The sequence below is a fragment of the Chrysemys picta genome, chromosome 16 (assembly GCF_011386835.1).
Source record: "Chrysemys picta bellii isolate R12L10 chromosome 16, ASM1138683v2, whole genome shotgun sequence".
In the NCBI taxonomy this organism is placed as follows: domain Eukaryota; kingdom Metazoa; phylum Chordata; order Testudines; family Emydidae; genus Chrysemys; species Chrysemys picta.
In genome coordinates this window covers 7015328-7039384 of record NC_088806.1, presented here as the reverse complement: position 1 = coordinate 7039384, position 24057 = coordinate 7015328, and the positions used below count along the sequence as shown (strand labels likewise).

General features: G+C 48.8%; 3 non-coding genes across 3 annotated transcripts; all 3 read right to left on the bottom strand.

Annotated features, from left to right (window-relative positions):
• Nucleotides 1–8932: 8932 nt before the first annotated feature.
• TRNAV-AAC (transfer RNA valine (anticodon AAC)) lies at nucleotides 8933–9005 on the bottom strand. The gene has a single exon. It is a non-coding gene; the product is annotated as a tRNA-Val (tRNA).
• Nucleotides 9006–17170: 8165 nt separating this feature from the next.
• On the bottom strand, nucleotides 17171–17243 carry TRNAV-AAC (transfer RNA valine (anticodon AAC)). Its single transcript has one exon. It is a non-coding gene; the product is annotated as a tRNA-Val (tRNA).
• A 5638-nt stretch (nucleotides 17244–22881) lies between these two features.
• Nucleotides 22882–22963, bottom strand: TRNAS-ACU (transfer RNA serine (anticodon ACU)). Its single transcript has one exon. It is a non-coding gene; the product is annotated as a tRNA-Ser (tRNA).
• Nucleotides 22964–24057: the final 1094 nt, after the last annotated feature.

Genomic DNA, 24057 nt, shown 5'->3' with positions numbered 1-24057 from the left:
TAATTAACATTTTTGGATATTTTTATATATTCACTGTGTGGAAAGACTGCAAAGTTTTTATGAGTATGTGGGACAAGAATATTGGAATATACTGGGATATATATCTGTTCAAAGATTGTTTCAACAAAATGTAATATGGCCTGAAAAATTTTAGCATGCATACAGGACAACTTTCTGATTCATAAAATTGAGGAAACAACCAGGGGGTTATCTATTTTGGATCTGGTTTTGACTAACAGGGGTAAATTAGTTGAGAATGTGAGAGTGCTAGGGAATTTGGGAGAGAAGTGATCATGATCTGATAGAATTCAAGATCCTGTGGAAAGGAGGACATGAAAACAGCAAAACAAGAGAACTGGACTTCAGACAGTCTAATTTCAATGAACTCAGAGAAATAGTAGGCAAAGTTATCTGAAAATTTCATCAGTATGCTCTCTATTCCTACATCCAGGTAATTAATGAAAATGTTAAACAGGCTGAGAAGAAGAGGTTAGATTAGATGACTTTTGTGGTCTGGTCTAACCCTATGAGTCTACCATTCTATGACCACCTCTGCTCACATTTTCCTATATCGTTCTAGAAAATGCAAGACACCTCCATCGGTAATCTAATTAATACATTGTTAAGGGAAAGGCTTTTCTGCAGAGGAGCATTGGGGAAAAAAAATCAAACCACGAGCCTAGAATTGATGAAAAGGCGGTTGCTTGGACTGCAATTGCTGCGACACAAAAGCCTGTGCCACACATCTTTGTGATTCACTGGAGATGTCTGCACACAGAGACCCTGATAGTGCAATCTCAGTAGGTTTTGCAGGAAATGGAGTTACTCTCCTTTCCACTTCTTTTAATTGTCATTGATGAAAAATGAAGCAGTTAGAAGAAAAGTTCCAGAGAGCAGCAATGTGGCTAATCTGGCGAAGGCCCTGTTAGTATATAGTTTGTTAGCCTGACATAGAATTTTGGGTTTGATTTTTGATACTCTTATATCCTTATTAATATGTGTAAACAAGGAACAAAGAAATATGTTGCTTCTGCCCAGCCAGATGGGTTTGTTAGTATAATGGAAAAGTTAAGGGATAGCACTAAATTGTTACTAGGTACAGTGGGAGTGTAATATATGAGCATACACTGGAAGGCTGCCTGGCTCCTCTCTCAAACCAAGGTAAAGCAACCAGTTAGGAGGGGCAAGGAGGGGAATGGGGGAAGGAATAAGACACACTAAAAGCCAAAGAACAGCTGACCTTGACCAGTACACAACCTCAATTCTTACCCCTCTCATGGGATAGAAAAGAGGTGGTACCAAGCCCCCAGACTCATGATTCTCCAAAACAGAACATGACCATAAATTGTAAGGGGTGGGACCAGGGGCAAGTACTGCAGGTATATTTGAGCCTCCTAAGAAAGAGGAGGGGGAAAAGGGACATGGATAAAGGCTCTGTGGTGTCAGAGCTGTGAACAGAACACTGGGAAACAGATTCTGTAGGGTGACCAGATGTCCCAATTTTATAGGGACAGTCCCGATTTTTGGGTCTTTTTCTTATATAGGCTCCTATTACCCCCCACCCCCTGTCCCGATTTTTCACATTTGCTGTCTGGTCACCCTAGGACTATGGATATTCTTGCTTGAAACTAACCCCAATAAAAATTGCATTGCCTGCACTTCAAACTGCTGGTCTCCTGATTTCTGCTGTGTGACAAGAACCAGGGCAAGGGGTGAAGGGAATCCCCCTAACAGACTGCTGCTCAGTAAAGAGGAGATTCAGGATCCAGCACCCAGTAGTGCCTGGCTGAATGTGTCTCCTCTCCCCACAGCTTGGTGATCTTTTGAGGACATGGAGAAGACTGCCTTTGCCTAGCTGTACATTGCTTGCAAAATAAACAGGTCTTTTTGGTGACAAGTGTTGAAAGGAGCCACTAGACAAATGTGGAGACAAGAAAAATGTCCCCAAAACTGAACTTGTATCTGTGGATGTTGAAGCCAAAACACAAAGTGCTAAGCACTATATGACCACAGCTGGTTTCAGAAGAGTCTCTACCAAAGCCTTTTTCCACCGGCAGGGGCCTCTCTGCACACAGAACTCTTGGTAGCTTGATGTCTGCAGGCAGTGGAGAACTCTATTTTGGCATCTCTTTGTCTCTTTTGTGGTGGACATCTGCAATGGCTGTTAAAAGGCCTCAAGATAGTGGTCTTTGGGAAGAGCTGGCTGAAGAGCCTTCCTCCTAACCAGGAGAGCCTGGCTTGGCCTGCCAGTTCTTCCTTGCCGAACCTAGTATCTCTGTTGGCTTCTTTTTGTATCTCTTTTCATAAAAAGAAAAGACTTATCAGCGCAATCCTTCTAAGTGCTTGTTCAAGACAGAGAGAGCCTTCCTTGCGGCTAAGTCTTGGTGTAACGGGGTATGCCTCACCACTGCGGTGCCTCCTGCTGGCCATCCTGGGAATTAGATCTGGTTCACGGGTGCGCCTTCATCTAGTGGTGTCTGGCCACCATCTGTTTTATCATTAGGACCCATGACATTCTCAGGACTGCAGTGTCCTCTTACAGACACAGCTCTCTGACAGTGACCCACTCCGTTCTCTCCCCCCTTCAAGGGGAGGGGCAAGCTGTCCTCTACCCAGCCACTTGCCTCAGTGGCCAGATGCGGTCCAGGCTGTAGCCACCCTGTGTCCGTGGCAACTGAGGCAAAAGTGGTGAACCTCCAACCCCCGCCGTCTGTTTCCCTGGACCACTTCCCCACAGACCTAGCACCTTTCACCATCTTTTTATCAGGGCCTCAGTCTGGCAGTATTTGACCTGGAGCCAAGGAGTAACTGACTCTTGCTTTGCTGAGCAGCCCTTTATATATGGGCTGCTCCAGCAAGCCTTCTCCTGATTGGCTCTCCCAATAAGCCCTTTCCTAATAGGCTGGGTTCTGCGCAGCCTGTGCAAGGCTGCCTTAATCTTTCTCCTGCTTGTTTGGGGTAGACACCCCACCACACTTGCAAAGTGGCAAATGAGAAGTCTAAAGCTGAAGGAAAGGTTACCATGACTCAGAACTGAGCCGAGGTTGCTGTGACTGAAACATAGATCACTAACCGCTATATGATCACAGAGGCTAGTGGGAGAAACACATGTTAGAAGCCTTCTGTCAACTCAGCTGTGGCTTTCTGTGCACGGAGAGCCAGATGCCTCAAGGTCTGCAAGTCTTGAGGGAAATGGGGAACGTCTGTACTTTGGAATTTGCAGGTGTTGTCCTGGACCATCAAATGGAACAATTGCAAACACTTCCTTGAAGCAGGTGCTATGGCTTAGCTGGCTAAAGCACCTGTCTAGTAAACAGCAGATCTTGGGTTCAACTCCTAGTGGTGCCTTGTTGTATGGCTTTTGTGTCCTCTGCTCACTTTTTCCTGTGTCTTTCTAGGAAACAGAAGATATCTCCCTTGGAAATCCAAGTAATTGCTTTCTAAGGAAAAGGCTTCTTTGGAGAGAATCGTTGGAAAGAATCAAATCACAAGCCTGGAGTTGATGAAAAGGCTGCTGTGACTGGAATTGGCAAGGTGATTGTTTCACCTTCCATTGCGGCAACATGAGAGCCTGTGCCACACGTCCTTGTGATTCGCTGGGGAGGTCTACACACAGATGTCCTGTCACCTTCCTTTTGATTGTCATTGACGAGAAATGGAGCAGTTAGGAGAAAAGTCCCAGAGAGTGGAACCATGGCTAAGCTGGCCAAGGCACCTCCAGGTAAAGTGAAGGTTAGGGATGCAGCACCCAGTGGTGCCTTGCCAAATGTGTCCGCTCTTCCCACCTTTTGGTCAATCTTTTGAGCAAACAGAGAAGACTGCCTTTGCCTTGCAATGCAAATGCTTGCAAAAGAAATCAGTAATTTTTTTCTGACAAGTGTCGGTAGGAGGCACCTAAGAAACGTGGAGACAAGGAAAAGGTCACCGTAATTCAACTTGCATCCATGGCTCTTGAGGCCACAACACAGGGTACTAAGCACTGTATTACCACAGCTGCTGACAGAAGGGTCTTTTCCAAATGCATTTTCCACTAGAAGGGTCCTCTCTGTGTGCAGAATTCCAGATAGTTTGATGTCTGCAGGCACTGCAGATGATTATTTTGGCATCTCTCTCTGTGTGTGTCTCAGTTAACAACCACTGTGGTTGTTGAAAGTCTGTAATGGGATCTCCGGGATGCAACCTGAACAGTGAGACCCCTGTGTCCCACCGCCTGGACTCCCTCTCACACTGCGATGCTGTGACAAGCTGTGAATCTCTGGCAGATATTGCACTTACACCAGGGGTCAGCAACTTTTCTGAAGTAGTGTGCAAATTCTTCATTTATTCACTCTAATTTAAGGTTTCACGTGCCAGTAATACATTTTAACCTTTTTAGAAGGTCTCTTTATATAGGTTGTGCCAAAGTTCCTCCTCTATCTTGGTGGGTCCTGCTCTTATTGGTGAATTTTCTTGCCTCAGAGATTCACCATGTGGGTTGGGGAACAGCCCAGAGACCTTCCCCTCTGGAAGAACCCACAGTCCAGGTCAATTGGGAGGTTTGGGGGGAACCTGGGCCCGCCCTCTACTCCGGGTTCCAGTTCAGGGCCCAGTGGACTTCAGCTGTCTATATTGCCTCTTGTAACAGCTGCATGACAGCTACAACTCCCTGGGCTACTTCCCTATGGCCTCCTTCAAACACCTTCCTTATTCTCACCACAGGGACCTTCCTCCTGGTGTCTGATAATGTTTGTGCTCCTCAGTCCTCCAGCAGCACACCCTCTCACTCTCAGCTCCTTGCGCCTCTTGCTCCCAGCTCCTCACACTCGCACCAAAAATTGAAGTGAGCTCATTTTAAATCCCAAGTGCCCTGATTAGCCTCCCTTAATTGATTCTAGAAACTTCTTCTTAATTGGCACCAGGTGTCCTAATTAGCCTGCCTGCCTTAACTGGATCTAGCAGGTTCCTGATTACTCTAGTGCAGCCCCTTCTCTGGTCACTCAGGGAACAGAAAACTACTCTGAAACCCATCAGTCTGCAGATGGTACACCAAAGTTCTCAGGGTATGTATATGGAGCAGCCGGCACCTATACCAATATAAAGGCCCTCCATGCCCTGTCAGGACTGGGAACCACAACCCAAAACCTCCTAAAAAAATTAATAAACACCCTTGCCCTAGTGGGAAAGGACACTGGCTGGGATTCAGCTTGTAGCCAAATGCAGGATTTCTTTAACGGTCTCTTAGCAGAAATGCGAGGTGATGTCCTAAGTCAGCAATGGCCCAAAACCCTTAGTGCCACCCGAGCTGTGGAAGTGGAGACATACGTGAACATTGTCACAATGGAGCTGTGACTCCATCGCATGTACCTTCCAAGTTTCGGGGCCTATTAATGGCACCTGGGCTCCAGTGCAATTGTTTGTGCCTGGGCCATGGGCAAGCTGTCTATGGGACTGGGTCATCAATCGGCAGGTATGGGAAGTTAAACCACCCTACGGACCTAGCCGTTTCATCACCACTCCCATGATTTCACTGCGCAACACGTCTGGGTGGGAATCGGAACCTTGTGGTCCTTGTGGCCCTTGGAACCCCCACAGTAGTCCTGCCTCCGCAAGCTGCATCCTGGGAAAGTACCCGATGTCTTAGATATGGCCTGTTGCAAAGGAGAAGCAATAGGGAAAGACCCAGAAGGAAAATTTTTATTTAATAAAAAAGATGGGTGCGCCCTGCCATCCAGTCCCCAAACTCCCTCTTCCTTTCAACCTTAACTTAACCACTGCACAAGGTAGCAGCTTCATCACCTGGCCTGGTATGCCCCAAATCTATGTGTCCCTTCACCCAGCCATCCCCCTTACTTTTCCTTGGACTTCCCTCATCTCTAATCGTTTCTTAAATTTAACCTCTCTATTTTTCCTCCTATCTAACATGTCTTACCTTCAAACTCAAATCCATGAAATAGAAATCGAATATAATAAGACAGCCAAAGCATTTCAGGCCGTTTACCGATTAGGTGCCCTATGTTCTTCCCATGACATTGCGTGTTTTATCTCTAAAGAAATCACCCAACTCGCACCCAGCCTCCTCACTTCCTCAGTCTTAAAAATTCTGCTTGGTATTATCCTTGCAATCTGTTGTGGATTGTTAATTGCCGTCCTTTGTTGCTTATGTAGAATATGCCATTTACCCCAGCTACAGCCTCAACCACCACCCAGAGCCCTATTCTTTTCCACGGATGTCACCGATCCCACACTTCATTGTCCCACAGATCCGGAAATTGACCACCTTAGTATTAATTCTAATTCCGAATACTGTCCTATGGCCCCTTTGCTAAACAATAATAGTGATGCCTGTATGGCATCAGAGGAGGGAAATTGTGGGGAAATAGAACAAGGGGGCCTTCTTTTTAATAGCCAAAGCTATGAATCTGAAGGCCCCGAAATGAACCCTCCAACAGACATCTGTTATACTGACTACTCTTACACAGAACAGTACAGGCCTGAGCCTGAACAGGACTGAACAACACAGTTCTCTGCCAAACTCGGTCAAGGGTAATGGATGGGGGGGGGGGAGAAAAACACAGAACAATGCTAAAGGCTACAACAAGAAACTGCTTTAGCAATATAATAACCGCAAGTTTATGAAACTGCTCAAAAAATAGAATATCCGCTTACATTAAGAAACTGCTTTTGCAAAGAGCTGATCATTCTTGCAGTTGCAGCTATCTGCAAAATTTTCCAATTCCAACTATCTGCAAAATTAGCCAAGCATAGATCTTCTTTTGGCGTCCCATGATAACCCCCCCCTAACCCTTAACTGTGAAACCCCAGAAAATAACATGTGCCTTGCCGAGAAATGTCGCCAAATTGGTGCCAAGTACCACCCCTGGGGAAAACCACCAAGCGCCCCTTTACCCAAATAAACACCCAATTCTCAGAAAATAATGAGGAAGGTACTGGGAAGGGGGGCTGACCCCAACCCCAATTTCTTAATTCATGACATATTGTTTGTACTTTGCTTGCAGTTTGACGAAATATAAGCCGTCTGTGAGCGGCCCCCGGGGTGTCAGTTTTCGAGCTGCACCCCAAACGCGTTCGGTACGTATTGCAATAAAGGCCTCAGGCTCTGAGTGAACTAAAATCAGTACGTGGGTAATTCTTTCCACGACACTAGCAAACTTATAGCATATTTCAGTAACAACCATACAGCAAAATGCATAACTTCATACACCCTAATGTGATACATATTTGTACAGAATGACGGATTTCAGGAGTTTTTTACTTTTCATATGATAACGTACAGGGGATGATTTCTATGAAATATCACAACCATATATGAATGATGAATATGTGGGCTACAGGGGGTATTTTGAGGTACATCATGTCACAAAACCCTCTAGAGACTGGCCTTTGGGCAGAGCTGGCTGAAGAGCCTTACTAGTAACTGAGAGATCCTGGCTTGGCCTGCCAGTTTGTCCTTGTGAATAAAATTTGTCTGTTGCGCTCCCTTTTTGGTATATCTTCCACACAAACAGAAAAGAAGTTCTTGTCCAATCCTTGAAAGTGCTTGTTCAAGACACAGAGAGCCTCTGCACTGGGGCAGGGGTAGGGGTGCAGGAGGCGGTTGGGGGGGTGCTTACCTCGGGTGGGTGACCGGCACACACTCCCATCTGGCAGTGGCTCCTAGGCGGGCTTAACAGGGGGGCAGCTCCAGAGTTTGCTCTCGGGGCCACCGGGACATGCCGGCCACTTCCAGAAGCAGCGCGGTATGGAGGGAGGGGGCAGAGTGGGAAGAGAGCCACCTTAGCACTGCTGGCAGATCTCCATGCATTACTTGGGGAGGCATCAGGTCTCCATGGGCTGCCTGGGCGGGTGCAGTGCCAGAGGGGGCTCAGACCACCCCTTTGTCTCCTCTCTATGGGCTCCCAGCCCATCTTTTTGGCGAACAGGGATTTTAGCATACAGCAGTGCAGGAAGCAGGAAGGGCGAATGACAGAGGCTGCCTCTCCCACATGTGGGAAAAGGGCTTGACCTGCTGGCCACACGGACTAAGTTACCAGGCCTCCAGCTTGCCCCATTCGACCCAATGGGTTGATCTTGTGGCCAGAATTATTTGCATTTGGGATTTCCCCCCAACAGTACCCCACAGGGGTCAGGGTCATCTCCAGCACAGGCCACACAGGAAGGCTTAATTCTTGAGCTGTAGCACATGCTGGGTAGGCTTAAGGCTAGGCTCCTCAATGCAGGAGAGAAGAAGAAGACTCGGCCCCTGGAGGGGAGGCTGGGGCTTCCTGGAGTCCATTTCCTCACAGCCAGTGCCCCGCCCCCACTCTCAAGTCGTCAATGGCACCCCCAGGTTGACCAGAAAGGAGCAGCAGTTTTCACTGCACCAAGTCCACTTATACTTGCAGGCAACTCCCAAACATACCACAGCACACCAGCTCGGCCAGAAAGGAGCCCACTCAACCTCACCATTGCTTCTTTTCCTTCCACCCAGAATCCCTCTTCTCCTGGGCTGCAAGTAGCCATCCCTGGGAAGCCAAGAGGCAGGCACAGGAGTCTACCTCCCAGCAGCCAACTCCACCTTAACAAACTTTGGCAGAACAAATGGTGGTGCTCTACTATCCCCACTTAGCTGCACAACTTCTTCCCTGCCTGCCTCAGCTTGACTTTCCTCTATTCCCCCAACCCTGTCTTACTTCCTCCATTTTCAAGTCACGCAAAGGAGGCCAACAGGAAGTGACAGCCTCTATAGGCCAACCTCCAAGGGCAGAGGAGGCCAATCCACAAGCCTCCAAGAGGCGACATGGCTACCTCCTCTAGGTTCTCCAGACTGATGCCAAGGTGCTTTCTCCACTGATGTCACCATCCTCTGTCATGCGGGGTTGGACTTATCCCAGGGATAGGCCAATAGGAGAAGGAGGAGTGGACAGCAAGGGGATTTAGGAAAAGGAAGCTGGCATGTTTCTGCCTGGTTTTGAACCAGGGGCCTGTTGCGTGTTAGGCAAATGTGATAACCACTACACTACAGAAACTCCTTCCGCTTGGCTGGTGCTCCCCCTGGCACACACCGATGGGCAAACCTAGAGAAAGTGGTGGCAGCCCTTTGATAGGTCAGCTGGTAGAGCAGAGGACTGGAGTCGGTGCTCAGGAAGTCATCCTTACGTCGCCCTTGTGATTCTTGCTTGAAGGAGAGTTTCTTTTTCTTCCCCTGACGACAAAGAGCAAGAGAAGAATGAAAGGTCAGGTGGGCCAACTCGGTGCAGAAGCCCATGCTGTCTTTTTCTGCTGCATAGCCTGAAATGAGGGACTTGTGGCAGTTAAAGGCACTGCTGCACTTTCAGAAAACAGCCCACCCTGCCACGAAGGGGGATAGAAGAGCATGCCAAAGCTTGGGATTGATCCAAGGACCTTTAGTCTAGCACTCTCTCAACTGAACTACTTCATTAGCTACTAGGTTTATTTATGTCAGGGGTAGGCAACCTATGGCACGCGTGCCAAAGGCGGCAGGTGAGCTGATTTTCAGTGGCACTCACACTGCCCGGGTCCTGGCCACCAGTCTGGGGAGCTCTGCATTTTAATTTAATTTTAAATGAAATTCTTAAACATTTTAAAAACCTTATGTACTTTACATACAACAATAGTTTAGTAATATATTATAGACTTATAGAAAGGGACCTTCTAAAAATGTTAAAATGTATTACTGGCACGTGAAACCTTAAATTAGAGTGAATAAATGAAGAGTCGGCACACCACTTCTGAAAGGTTGCCGATCCCTGCTTTATGGCCTGTTGCTCTACTGTCTGGGATGTTTTTCTCTGCTGTGGCACAGAAAAAGGACATCATTGCGAGCTGCCCATGAAGGCAAGATTAACTATTGCCTTCCTTGCTCAGCTGTACTTGCTTCCTTGCCCTATTCCTGCCTTAGTTCCTGGAATACCTGAAGGTTGCAGGGGCCCAGTGGTATGAGGAGGAAGTTAGGCAGCTAGACCTGGTGGCAAAAGTCCTGCCACCACTTGCCACTCAGGGAACAGAAAACTACTCATCCAGTGACCAGTATATTTGCCCTCTACCAGACTCATGTACCCCACTGGTCCCGGTCTGTCACATATCCCTTCCCCTTGCTCAACGCCAAGGGGTTGGGCAGCTTGGGAGGCCAGACAGTGCACACGTGACAAGCCATCGGCATCGCCATGATGGCTCCCTGCCCTGTGTTGCACATGGATCTAGAAAGGTTGGAGGGATAATAACCATCTGGTCACCCTTGTGTTCTTCTCCTTGTTCTGCTGCATCCATTGAAGAGGGGCATGGTCAGTCATGAGGACAAATCTGCGCCCGAGCAGGTAGTAGCACAATGTTTCCATGGTCCATTTTACAGCGAGGCATTCTCTCTACACCACTGCATATTTTTGTTCGCTTGGAAGGAGTTTCCGACTGAGGTATAGAATTGGGTGTTCCTCCTCCCCGACCATCTGTGATAGAACGGCCCCCAACCCTACTTCCGATGCATCCATCTGCAGGATAAACTCCTTGGCAAAATCAGGGGCTATCAGTACGGGGTTACTGCAGAGGGCAGTCCGTAGGTCTGTGAATTCTTCCTCTGCTGCGTCAGACCACCTCACCAGAGCAGGTCCATGGACTTTCATTAGGTCTGTCAGGGGGCTTGCCCTTGTGACAAAGTGGGGGATAAATCGTCGGTAATAACCCACCACACCTAGGAATGCTCGGACTTGTTTCTTGCGACTTGGTCGGGGCCAATTTTGGATGGCCTCTAACTTGTTCACTTGGGGTTTTACCAAAACTTTTCCCACAATGTAGGCAAGATATTTGGCCTCTGTAAACCCTACAGTGCACTTGGCAGGGTTTGCTGTAAGGCCAGCTCGCCTGAAGGTATCGAGGACTGCCTCCACCTTCTCCAGGTGGGTTTCCCAGTCTGGGGTATGAATGACCACATCGTCCAAGTAGGCAGCAGCATAACTTTTATGCAGGCGTAATAGCTTGTCCATGAGGTGCTGGAAGGTAGCTGGGGCCCCATGTAGTCCAAAAGGGAGGACAGTATATTGAAAAAGACCCTCTGGTGTAGAGAACACAGTCTTTTCCTTTGTGTTTTCTGCAAGGGGAGTCTGCCAGTACCCCTTTGTCAAGTCTAGGGTAGTCAAGTACCGGGCATTACCCGGAGGGTCCACTAGCTCATCTATGCGAGGTATGGGGTACGCGTCGAACTGGGATACTTTGTTTAGTCACCGGAAGTCATTGCAAAATCTTGTGGTGCCATCAGGTTTGGGCACCAGCACGATTGGGCTGGACCACTGACTGTGGGATTCTTCAATGATCCCCAATTCCAGCATTTTTTTTACTTCTGCTTTTATTTCCTCCCTTTTTGCCGCTGGCACCCGATAGGGCCTCATTGTTACTCTGGCCCCAGGGTTCGTGATGATGTGGTGATATGTCTCGGTTGTTCGACCCGGTTTTGTCGAGAACACATCTTGGTTCCGGAAGATCATCTCAGACACCTCATTCTTCTGGTCTGGTGTTAAATTGGGTGACACTCTCACCTGTTTGGAAGGCTTGTTTTCCTGGCTTAGGTCTTTTTGGACTGTTGTGCATGTCTCTTGTGCATGCCAGGGTTTCAGAAGGTTAACGTGATAAATATGTTCTTGTTTTCTGCGTCCTGGCTGCCGCCCCTTGTAGGTTACTTCCCCCACGGGTTCAACCACCTCATAGGGCCCCTGCCATTGGGCCAGAAGCTTGCTTTCTGCCATGGGTACCAACACCATAACCTGATCCTCTGGTTGGAACTGTGGCACTTTTGCCTGGTGAATGTAATGGGTTCGCTGGGCCTCCTGGGCCTTCTCCAAATGTTCCCGTACAATAGGGGTAACCCGGGCTATCTGGTCTAGCATCTGCATTACATGCTCTATTATATTTCTCCCCTCATTGGGTTCCTCTTCCCAGATCTCTTTGGCGATATCTAGTATGCCACGGGGGTGACACTCATATAATAACTCGCAGGAGGAAAAGCCAGTTGAGGCCTGAGGTACCTCCCGGATAGCGAACATAAGGTAGGGTAGTAGGGTGTCCCAATCCTTCCCATCCCGACTTACCACTTTCCTTATCATAGCCTTGAGGGTTCGGATAAACCTTTCTACCAACCCATCAGTTTGCAGATGATACACCGAAGTTATCAGGGTATGTATATGGAGCAGCATACAGAGGTCCTTCATTAGCTTCGACATAAATGGGGTTCCTTGGTCGGTTAATATCTCCTTCAGTAGCCCCATTCGGGCAAAGTTCCCCACCAGCTCTTTGGCTATAGTTTCAGAGGCCGTGTTCCGCAGGGGCACGGCTTCTGGGTAGCGAGTAGCATTGTCCAAAACAACAAGTACATATTAGTGGCCCCGAGCCGTCTTCTCCAGGGGTCCCACTAGGTCCATGGCTATTCCCTTGAAGGGGACCTCTATGATGGGAAGGGGTACTAAAGGTGCCCTAAAGTGGGGACGAAGACTGTGCGGCTGACACTCTGGGCAGGAGGCACACTACCTCCGCACTTCTTCATGTACTCTGGGCCAGAAGAACTGTCGTAGGACTCATGCCAGGGTCTTCTCTACCCCCAAATACCCCCCAAAAAGATGACTATGAGCAAGACTTAATACAGTGTTCTGGTGTTTTTGAGGTACTAGGATCTGCTGTACATTCTGCCCCGTACTGGTGCAACCCAGTATAAGAGATCCTTCTTCATTATGAAGTAGGGTCCTGGTCCCTGGGTTTTCCCTTCCACGGGGACCCCATCTATTTCAGACACCTCCTTCCTAATGTTGTCATACCTTGGGTCTTCTGCCTGGTCCCGTCCAAAATTTCCTCTCCCGGGGCTAATCTGCCCAAGATCTAGGGGCCCAGTCTCTGTTGCCTCTACTGACTCGGAAGCATTAGGGTAGGGGTCAGACTCAGGTGCTTCTCCCTCCTGCCTGGCCTCCTTTTCAGCTGCGTGGGTCCGCCTACGTACAAGAGCGACCCTCTGGCTTGGGTCAGTATTCGGGTTCCCAAGGCCTTAGCTGCCCTTCTTTCCCTTTTTGTCTTTCTACCCTGTCTGGGAGTGAAGAACAAATCTGGGGATATTTCAGAGAAGATTGGGGGTTGACAGTCTGCTGTGGATGCCTCACCAATTTTAGGGTCCCCATCTTTCTCCAATCCCCCTACTGGGAGTAAGTTTCCAAACCCTGGGAAGTCCCTCTCTATGAGCACCGGGTATGGGAGTTTAGGGACTACACTTGCTGCTACCTCAGTAGTGTTCCCTTGGATCTCGATTTTTACTGGGATGGTGGGGTAGAAACTAACTGTCCCATGGACACATGTTATCCCCGTATGTTTAGCCTGTAGCAGTTGACTACGCTTCATGAGCTTCCCTTGCTGTCCTTCACCTCTCTACCAGGGCAACAACCTCGTCATAGGTGGAGGGTTCATTCTGACTTACCCAGGCACGAAGGTCTGGTGGTAGTCCCCTCATGTATCGGGCGATGACCAGAACCGCTAGTATCTCTTCCGGACTCCGGGACTCTGTTTGCAACCACTTTCCTGCGAGAAAGATGAGGTCATAGAATTGGGACCACGGGGCTTTGTCTTCCTGGTACCTCCAACCGTGATACTGCTGGGCCCGCACTGCTGTCATTACCCAAGATCTGGCCAGGATCTCTGCTTTCAGCGGGGGTAGTCTGCTGCAGCCTCTTCAGGCAGATCATGGTAGGCCTTCTGGGCCTCCCCAGACAGGAATGGGGCAAAGATGCCAGACCATTGATCTCGAGGCCAGGCCTCCCGTAGGGCTGTCCTCTCAAAGGCCAGAAGGTATGCCTCTACATCATCCTCCTGCGTCATTTTCTGCAGCCAATGGCTGGCCCGTATGAGCCACGTCCCATCATGGCCGCGATTCAGCTCTGTAAGGGACTTTACCTGGTTTATCAGTTCCCGCAACATAGTTCGGTCTTGAGCAGCCTGGTCCATCAGCAGGCGATTAGTCTCTTGCAGCAGCTGTGCTGCCTCCTGTTCGGTGGCTGCCTGGACACGGGTAGCTTCCTGTTGGAATGCCGTAGCTTGTATCAGTGCCCGCACTATGTCATCCATTGTGGTGAAAAAAATTAAAACCCTTTCCCTTTGTTTTGTTTGTTTTTTGTTGTTGTTATTGTTTTGTTTGTTTGTTTGTTTTTTAAATCACCCTCCTTCTTCATAATTGGCTCCAGGTATCCTAATTAGCCTGCCTGCCTTAACTGGTTCTAGCAGGTTCCTGATTACTCTAGTGCAGCCTCTTCTCTGGTCACTCAGGGAACAGAAACTACTCATCCAGTGACCAGTATATTTGCCCTCTACCAGACTCCTGTACCCCACTGGTCTTGGTCTGTCACAAGGCCTATAATATATAATTAAACTATTGTTGTATGCAAGGTAAATAAGGTTTCAAAATATTTAAGAAGCTTCATTTAAAATGTAGAGCCCCCCGGACTGGTGGCAAGAACCTGGGCAGTGTTAGTGTCATTAAAAATCAGCTCACATGCCTACCCCTGACTTACACGGACAGCCACAGGTTGGGACACAGCCAACTGAGTTACATGAATGCTTCTCCCAGCCACTCATTAAACTAATGATAGAGAGCCTCCAGCCAATTCCTCCATCTCTGTAGCCTTGCATCCCTGAATTATACTGTCTTGTCCTAGTCAGAAGCCTGATCAGAGTGAGTTTATTACAAAGTCCAACCCTCTCTCATTGTGAACCGTACATCCACCAGCCTTCTAACTAAGCTGAGATTTCACAAGGACTTCAAGCAAAATACAATATTTTAAGTAAAGTATAAAATAGATGTATTAACTACAGAAAGATGGATTCTTAAGGATTATAAATGGTAGGCCTAAAAGATCAAAGTAAGTTACCAAAGAAATTAAAGATAAATGCACAATCTAAACTTTACACCTTATTACACTAGGCAGTATTTAGGTCAAGCAATTTTCTCATCCCACTGGATGTTACCCTCCTTAATACATATAATTCCCCCTGAAACTTGGATTACTATCCTCAGATGACCTTCATTTTCTCCGGATTCCTGCTGCTTCCAGTATAGATGCGGGAGGAGAAAGACAAAAACATGATGCCACAGTCTCCTATTTTATATTCTTAGTACAAGTATCTAGAAGACACTTGCCCAGACATGTCTGGATGGGCTCTGCTGAGTCATTAGCTTGGGGAACCCCCCTGGTGTGCTCTTGTGCATCTGAGTCATAGACTTGAGCAGTCCCCATAGAATGGTGAATGGGCATCTGTCACTGAATTGCAAATCCCTTAATTACAACTTCTCTGCTGATTCATGGTCGTTGAACACCCTCCTGGGCAGAGGTCCTTTGTATGTCACTAGCAAACTTATAGCCTATTTCAGTAACAACCATAAAGCAAAATGCATAACTTAATAAACCCCAATGCTATACATATTTGTACAGAATGACTGATTTCAGCAGATCTTGACTTTTCATATGATAATGTACATGGAATGCTTTGTATGAAATATCACAACCATATATGAATGATGAATATGTGGGCTACAGGGGGCTATTTTGAGGACATCATGTCAAAAAAGCCTCTAGAGACTGGCCTTTGGGAAGAGCTGGCTGAAGAGCCCTCCTAGTAACAGAGATCCTGCCAGTTTGTCCTTGTGAACGAAATTTGTCTGTTGGGCTCCCTTTCTTGTATATCTTTCACATAAACAGAAAAGAAGTTCTTGGCCAATCCTTGAAAGTGCTTGTTCAAGACACAGAGAGCCTCTGCACTGGGCCAGGGGTAGAGGTTCAGGAGGCGGTTGGGGAAGGTGCTTACCTCAGGCGGGGCAGCTCCCAAAGTGGCCGGCACACACTTCCCTCCGACAGTGGCTCCTAGGCGGGCTTAACGGGGGGGCAGCTCCAGAGTTTGCACTTGGGGCCACCAGGACATGCCGGCCACTTCCAGAAGCAGCGCGGCATGGAGGAAGGGGGCAGAGTGGGAAGGGAGACACCTTAGCACTGCTGGCACATCTCCGTGCATTGCTTTGGGAGGCATCAGGTCTCCATGGGCTGCCTGGGGCAGGTGCAGTGCCAGAGGGGGCTTGGACCACCCCTTTGCCTCCTCTCTCTGGACTCCCAGCCCATCTTTCTGGCCAACAGGGATTTTAGGATGCAGCAGCGCAGGGAGCAGGAGGGGCGAACGACAGCAGCTGCCTCTCCCACATGCAGGAAAAGGGCTTGACCTGCTGGCCACACGGACTAAGTCACCAGGCCTCCAGCTTGCCCCATTCGACCCAATGGGTTGATCTTGTGGCCAAAATTATTTGCAATTGGGATTTCCCCCCAACAGTACCCCACAGGGGTTCAAGGTCATCTCCAGCACAGGACACACAGGAAGCCTTACTTCTTGAGCTGCAGCACATGCTAGATAGGCTTAAGGCTGGGCTCCTCAATGCAGGAGAGAAGAAGACGACGACTCGGCCTCTGGAGGGGCAGGCTGGGGCTTCCTGGAGCCCATTTGCTCACAGCCAGTGCCCCGCCCCCACTCCTAAGTCGTCAATGGCACCCCAAGGTTGACCAGAAAGGAGCAGCAGTTTTCACTGCACCAAGTCCACTTATGGCTTGCAGGCAACTCCCAAACACAGCACAGCACACCATCTCGGCCAGAAAGGAGCCCACTCAACCTCACCATTGCTTCTTTTCCTTCCACCCAGAATCCCTCTTCTCCTGGGCTGCAGGTAGACATCCCTGGGAAGCCAAGAGGCAGGCACAGGAGTCTACCTCCCAGCAGCCAACTCCACCTTCCCAGGCTTTGGCAGAATGAATGGTGATGCACTACTATCCCCACTTAGCTGCACAGCTTCTTCCCTGCCTTCCTCAGCTTGACTTTTCTCTATTGCCCCATTCCTGTCTTACTTCCTCCGTTTGCAAATCATGTAAAGGAGGCCAGCAGGATTTGACAGCCTCTGTAGGCCAACCTCCAAGGGCAGAGGAGGCCAATCCACAAGCCTCCAAAAGAAGATGTGGCTAAATCCTCTAGGTTATCCAGACTGATGCCAAGGTGCTTTCTCCACTGATGTCACTATCCTCTGTCGTGCGGGGATTGGAGTTATCCCAGGGATAGGCCAATAGGAGAAGGAGGAGCGCCTTCCTGGACAGCAAGGGGATTTGGGAAAAGGAAGCCGGTATGTTTCTGCCTGGTTTTGAACCAGAGGCCTTTTGCGTGTTAGGCAAATGTGATAACCACTACACTACAGGAACTCCATCTGCTTGGCTGGTGCTCCCCCTGGCACACACCGATGGGCAAACCTAGAGAAAGTGTTGGCAGCCCTTCGATAGGTCAGCTGGTAGAGCAGAGGACTGGAGTCGGTGCTCAGGAAGTCACCTTACGTCGCCCTTGTGATTCTTGCTTGAAGGAGAGTTTCTTTTTCTTCCCCTGACTACAAAGAGCAAGAGAAGAATGAAAGGTCAGTTGGGCCAACTAGGTACAGAAGCCCATGCTGTCTTTTCCTGCTGCATAGCCTGAAATGAGGGACTTGTGGCAGTTAAAGGCACTGCTGCACTTTCAGAAAACAGCCCACCCTGCCACGAAGAGGGATAGAAGAGCATGCCAAAGCTTGGGATTGAACAAGGGACGTTTAGTCTGGCACTCTCTCAACTTAACTACTTCAGTAGCTACTAGGTTTATTTATGTCAGGGGTAGGCAACCTATGGCACGCGTGCCAAAGGCGGCAGGTGAGCTGATTTTCAGTGGCACTAACACTACCTGGGTCCTGGCCACCAGTCTGGGGGGTCTGCATTTTAATTTAATTTTGAATGAAATTCTTAAACATTTTAAAAACCTTATGTACTTTACATACAACAATAGTTTAGTTATATATTATAGACTTCTAGAACGAGACCTTCTAAAAATGTTAAAATGTGTTACTGGCATGTGAAACCTTAAATTAGAGTGAATAAATGAAGAGTTGGCACACCACTTCTGAAAGGTTGCCGATCCCTGCTTTATGGCCTGTTGCTCTACTGTCTGGGATGTTTTTCTCTGCTGTGGCACAGAAAAAGGACGTCATTGCGAGCTGCCCATGAAGGCAAGATTAACTGTTGCCTTCCTTGCTCAGCTTTACTTGCTTTCTCGCCTTATTCCTGCCTTAGTTCCTGGAATACCTGAAGGTGACAGGGGCCCAGTGGTACGAAGAGGAAGTTGGGCAGCTAGACCCTGGTGGCAAAAGTCCTGCCACCACTTGCCACCCCACTCTCTTCTCCCAGCTTCACATATTGGTCGCCAGGGTCTTGGTGCCCAGCAGCGCGACAAAAGGCACTGGACAGAGCCACCCTCACCTTGAAGCTCAAGCTCATTGAACCATATTTTCAATCGATGATGGCCAATGAGAGACCGGCATTGCTTGCTATTTTAGAACTTAAAAATGCCATTGGCCAATCTTTGGATCTCTCTAATGCTGCAAAGGTGAGAAAAGCGACCTTTGAACTAAGGGACTATGGTTAACATTCTAACATTCTAACCCTGTCTCTTACTGTAACACTATTTAATACTGGTCCACACAGAGCAGGGGTGGCGGAAGCTTCCTTATAGTCGGGGGGGGCACCATTGTCTGAACTGTGGTGCTTCCATGATACTGCTTCCCCAAGGACCCACACTTACACCACCTCTCCCCCTGAAGCCACACCCACAGAATGCCTCTTTCCCCCAAGACTCCACCCTTTCCCTCTTCCATCATTTGTCCTAACAGCCGGTAAAGAGTGGGAGGGCCATGGCCCTCTAAACACCAGTTCCAGCACCCCGACACAGAGTTAAGCAGGCAGCTGTGTGTGTGTGTGTGTGTGTGTGTGTGTGCATGTGCGTATATGTGACAGAGACTGCTGTGCTGAACTGAGCCAGTGAGGGAAGTGGGGGCTGATGTCAGGGCTGTCCATCTCCCCCAGCCTCAGGACTGGTTGCTTCCAGCAGTTTTCTGAACTTAGAGACAGTGTGCTAACACACTCACTCTTCCCCAAGACACACACTATCTCTCCCCATACACAAACAGTCTCTACCCCGCCATGCACATTGCAGCTGAAAAGTAGCTGGCAATCTAGTAGGATGCCCATGGAACAATGGGATAGAGAAACCTGCATCATGTGATGCTGTACCGGCCCATGAGGCATTGGAAACCCTTCCCAAATCACCCTGCAGCCAGTTGCACAATGGGATAGCTACCCACAGTGCACTGCTCTCTGTGGAAATGCAAGAGTTGCTAGCGTGGATGACACAAGGAGCATAGGGTGGACATGCAACAGCTGTTTAATTAAAACACTTGAACTAATGTGGCATAACCCCACAGCGTAGACATAGCCTGAGAGTGAGACAAGACCCAGCTCCCATTGAAACTAAAGAGCCACAACTTTCTCTGTAGTTGGCAGGATTTAAACCTGCACAGGTAGACCCCTATGGATTTCTAGTCCATTGCCTTAACCACTTGGTCACAGCTACTTACTTTTCACATTTTTTTCACTACACTCTAGTACTGTTCTCACTGAGTGATAAATTCCAATTGTTTCCTCAGACCATCTTCCACAACACACTCACTGCTGTGCCATTGTGTAAGTGTGTCCATGGCTGAACTGCAAGAATTCCTGCTCATTTCCCTTCTGATTGGAGCACGATAAGTGTGTGTTTCTGGTTAATGACATTGCTGTATATAGTTGTCCATTTCCTGCCTTGATAATTCAGACAGTCCCTTTTCCGTCATATCCCCAGTACATCAGTGATTGCGATAGTAGAGGGCAGGTTTTCTCTGTGTCACTGAGCTTTGCCAGGGGGTTCATGGCTCCTTTCTTTCCTCACCCTGGAATAAACTCAGCTTTTTATACCATTCTTGATGTTTCACGGAATAACAACAGACGACCGAAGAAAGAGGTGGACAGGGTGGGTCTCAGGGGAGGGGCAGAGAGGTTTGAGCAGTGGACAGGGCGGGTCTCAGGGGAGGGGCAGAGAGGTGTGTGTGGTGGGCAGACCTTGGGGTAGGGGATGGAGAGGCACGAGCTGCATGCGAGGAGGCCTTGGGGGAGGAGAGGTGCGAGTGAAAGGTGGACCAGCAGTCCTCAGCCAAAGAGGAAGAGTGAGGGTGGGAAGTGGCCAAACGGGAGCAAGTGGGGAGCACAGGTGGGGCCTCAGATTGAGAAGAATGAGCGAAGGGGGTGGAGTGGGGGGGCACCAATGCCCCCCAATTTCTATGGAGCTTCCAGTGCTCACACCCAGCCTCCCCAAATGTAAGACTCACAGGCCACCTATTCTTTGCGTCTTCACTAACCCAACACCTCCCCAAGCGATGTTGATGGGAGAAGCCCTCCTGTTGACACAGTGCTATCTACACCGGGGTTAGGTTGATGTATCTGCATTGCTTAGGGAGTTAAATTTTTTTGTAGCGTAGACCTTGGGAGCAAAACTTCACCTGCTCCTCTGCTTTACAGAATCCAAACACAAGCAATATTTGTCAGGCCAAGATGGAGGTTGGCAGAGAGTCAGATGTGGGCAGACACAATCCCTTTAACAGTTGTAGGCACCATTCCTTTGCTGGCTAAAGCCCTTGTTTCATAAACAAAAAAATCCTGGGTTCAACTCACAGTGGTGCCTTGTTGAGATGCTTTTGGGGCACCTGGCTTTGGCTACTGTCAGAAAACAAGATTCAGAGCTCGATGGACCTTTGGTCTAGCCCAGTGTGATTTTTCTTATGGTTTAAATAGCATCCATAGGTAATGATAATAGAATTACTGAAAATTTGGGAGTTAAGAGCTGATAGGTCAGTGTCCCAGTCCCCTTGCAAAGAACCTTCTCCCTCTGGGACAGGGGCTGGTCTGAGCTCTTACACCAAATGCCTCATTGTGGCTGCCAGAATCTGTGGGCAGCTCATTTTGTTTATGCTGAGCATTGAGTCCTGCTTTGTGCACCGTGTCTAAGAATGAAAATCCTAAATTACCCTATGATATAATGAAAGCAACAGGACGTGTTATTGTCACTGCCCCAAAGCAGACAGAACAATGAAGAAATGCTTTTGAGTCAGGATTTACCATTTCCACTTGCTAAACTACCTCCCAACTTTCTGGGCTCCTAGAGCAGGGTACTGAGCCGAGACACATACACTGCAACTTTACAGCCTAAGCCACATGACTCTGATTAATCCGACATGGGCCAGCCATGGGTGTTTCATTGCACTGTAGACGTATCCTAACATTATGTCTACACAGCGATTAAAACACTGAGGGCACCTGTCTCAAAGCCCAGGTCAGCTGACTCAGACTTATGGGCCTTGGGCTGCAAGACTATTAAATTACAGTGCAGACAAATGGGCTTGAGCCCAACCTCTGAGACCGCACGAGGGGTGAGGGTTTCCAAACCCAGGCTTCAGGGTGAACAGGGCCATCTTTAGGAAGTGTGGGGCCGGATTTGACGGAGCCCCGGCAGGGATGACTCACCCGGTGGCGCTCCGGGTCTTCGCTTTGGGTCTTTTGCGGCACTGAAGGACCCACCGCCGAAGACCCAGTAGGGAACCTCCTGGTGAGTACATCTCCCCATCCGACCCCCACCCATGTCCTGCCCCCGACTGACCCCCTCAGAAACTGCAACCCATCAACCCCCACCCCCGCTCCTTGTCCCCTGACCACCTCATTCCCAAGACCCCCTACCCTAACTTCCCCTCAGGACCCCACCCCCTACCCAACTCGCCCTGATCCCTGTCCCTGACTGCCCCGACCCCATCCACCACCACCCCGACAGACCCCCCCAGAACTCCCACGCCTACCCAACCCTCCCGTTCCCCATCCCCTGACCGCCCCCCCAGAACCTCTGCCCGATGCAACCCCCACTCCCTGTCCCCAGGCCTCCCTGCCCTATCCAACTCACCCCTGGCCCTGGTCTCTTACCATGCTGCTTACCTGCTTCGCCCAGCCAGATTCGGGGCCGGGGCTCGGCCGGAGCTGCACAGCCCAGCCAGAGTCAGGGCCGGGGCCAGGGCCAGAGCCACTCGGCTGGGGTCGGGGCCGGAGGGAGCTGCTTGGCTGGAGCTGGACTGGGCTGTGCTGCGCCTCCCTGGAGCCATCATCGGGTCCCCCCATCCCAGCTTACCTGTCGCTGCTTGTTTCCAGGCTTCCCAAGTGAACATCTGATTTGCAGGAAGCAGGGGATGGGGAAGAGAAGGGGGTGGAGCATTCAGGGGAAGAGGGGGAGGTGAGCTGGGGCCGGGGCGGACACTTGACGGAACTTGGGAACCGGCTCCAGCTCACCACTGGGTGTGGGCCCTCTTAGGTGCAGGCCCGATTCAGGGGAATCGGGGGAATTGGCCTAAAGCCGGCCCTGAGCATGAACACAAATATCTGCACCATAGTTTTTAGCCCCACGGCTTTAGCTCCATGGGCCCATGTCAGATGACCCAGGCCAGCCATGCTGCAATGTTTATCACAGGAGAGATAGCATGGAGACAATGGAGACTGCTTGACTCACATTGTAGCAAAGCAGCTTCCTAGCAAGTTGGAAGAAACTATGAAAGAGGGGAAGAGACATCATGACTTGGCCTCTTTCCCCACAACTCAATACCTAGAAACACATCTGGAAGACAAAGACTGAACTGAAATAATTCAGAGATCAGAAGAGAATAATAATATATTCAAATCAAAGTCCCAAACAGACTAGAATTGGTTTCACAGAAGAAAATTTTCAATTTGGGGGATACAGGACTAGAGAATTCTTTTAGAAATTTGGTATTTAGACATTTTATTTAAAGCAGGGTCTGTGTGTCTGAAATCTGAGTTCCTGAGATGGTTTTTGTTTGCAGGAAGCAGCATGGTTTGGTCTGTCATTGTACCAAAGAGGGAAGATGGTTGTTTCTAAAGGAAGACTAGATGCCCCAAGTGAGGATGGGATTTGAACCCATACATGCAGAGCACAATGGATTAGTAGCCCATCACCTTAACCACACAGCCACCTCACCTGAGTGATTAAGTAAGGGACAGGAGGAGAAATCTTAGGCCAGCAGAGTAGGGACAATAAGGAGTTTTTAAATACTAAGTGTATGGAGGGTCTGAATGAGCTCCCCCCTCACATCTAGTGATGAGCTGGGGAAAAGACTTCAGGAACAGATCATGTTTACATAGACACGCCTACTCTGCCTAGATATGCAGCAAGTATCCTTTGTATAAAACAAACAAAATATATATATAAAGGTAATTCTTCTGTTTTCCTGCAGTCAGCAAAAAAAGAGAAAAAAAGAAAGAGGCATTTTTAAGCAATAATCTGTCCCCACCAAGGGACTAGGAAATGTTTATTTTGTTTTTCAGACAGTTTATGGGCAAGCTGATGCCACTGGAGGAACAACCCAGACCACCATGGGTCCACTGTCGCAACAAAAAATTGTGTTCTGTGTTGTTTGTCTTGTTATTACTGTTATTTTGGTGGATATTGTAAATTCTTCAGGCATGACACCCCCTTTTCATTGGATATGTCGTGCTGCCTCTTTTGGGACCAAGGGAAAATATACCCGAATTAAACCTCTTCCACCCCCTACTCCGCCACCTCCCTCCAAATTGTCTGTGACACATCCATCCCCATGGTGGTCTACCCCCATCCAGAGACCTGTGGTTCTTAATACAACTGGTTTACAAATTACTATCTCTCTGTTCCCCACTGACTGGTATCTCAGTACAACATTTGCTAACTATTCTCAGGTTTCAGAGTAGCAGCCATGTTAGTCTATATCCGCAAAAAGAACAGGAGTACTCGTGGCACCTTAGAGACTAAGAAATTTATTAGAGCATAAGCTTTCGTGGACTTGGAACATGCCCTAGGGCTACTGGACAGAGGTGGGGGGTTATAACAGGGATTTGCACTTAGCTCAACCAATCGTTTGTTCAGAAATGTTATTCTAACCCTCAATCAGGGTTGGAAGAGACCTCAGGATGTCATCTAGTCCTACCCCCTGCTCAAAGCAGGACCAACACCAACTAAATCATCCCAGACAGGGCTTTGTAAAACCTGACCTTAAAAACCTCTAGGTATGGAGATTACACCATCTCCCTAGGTAACCCA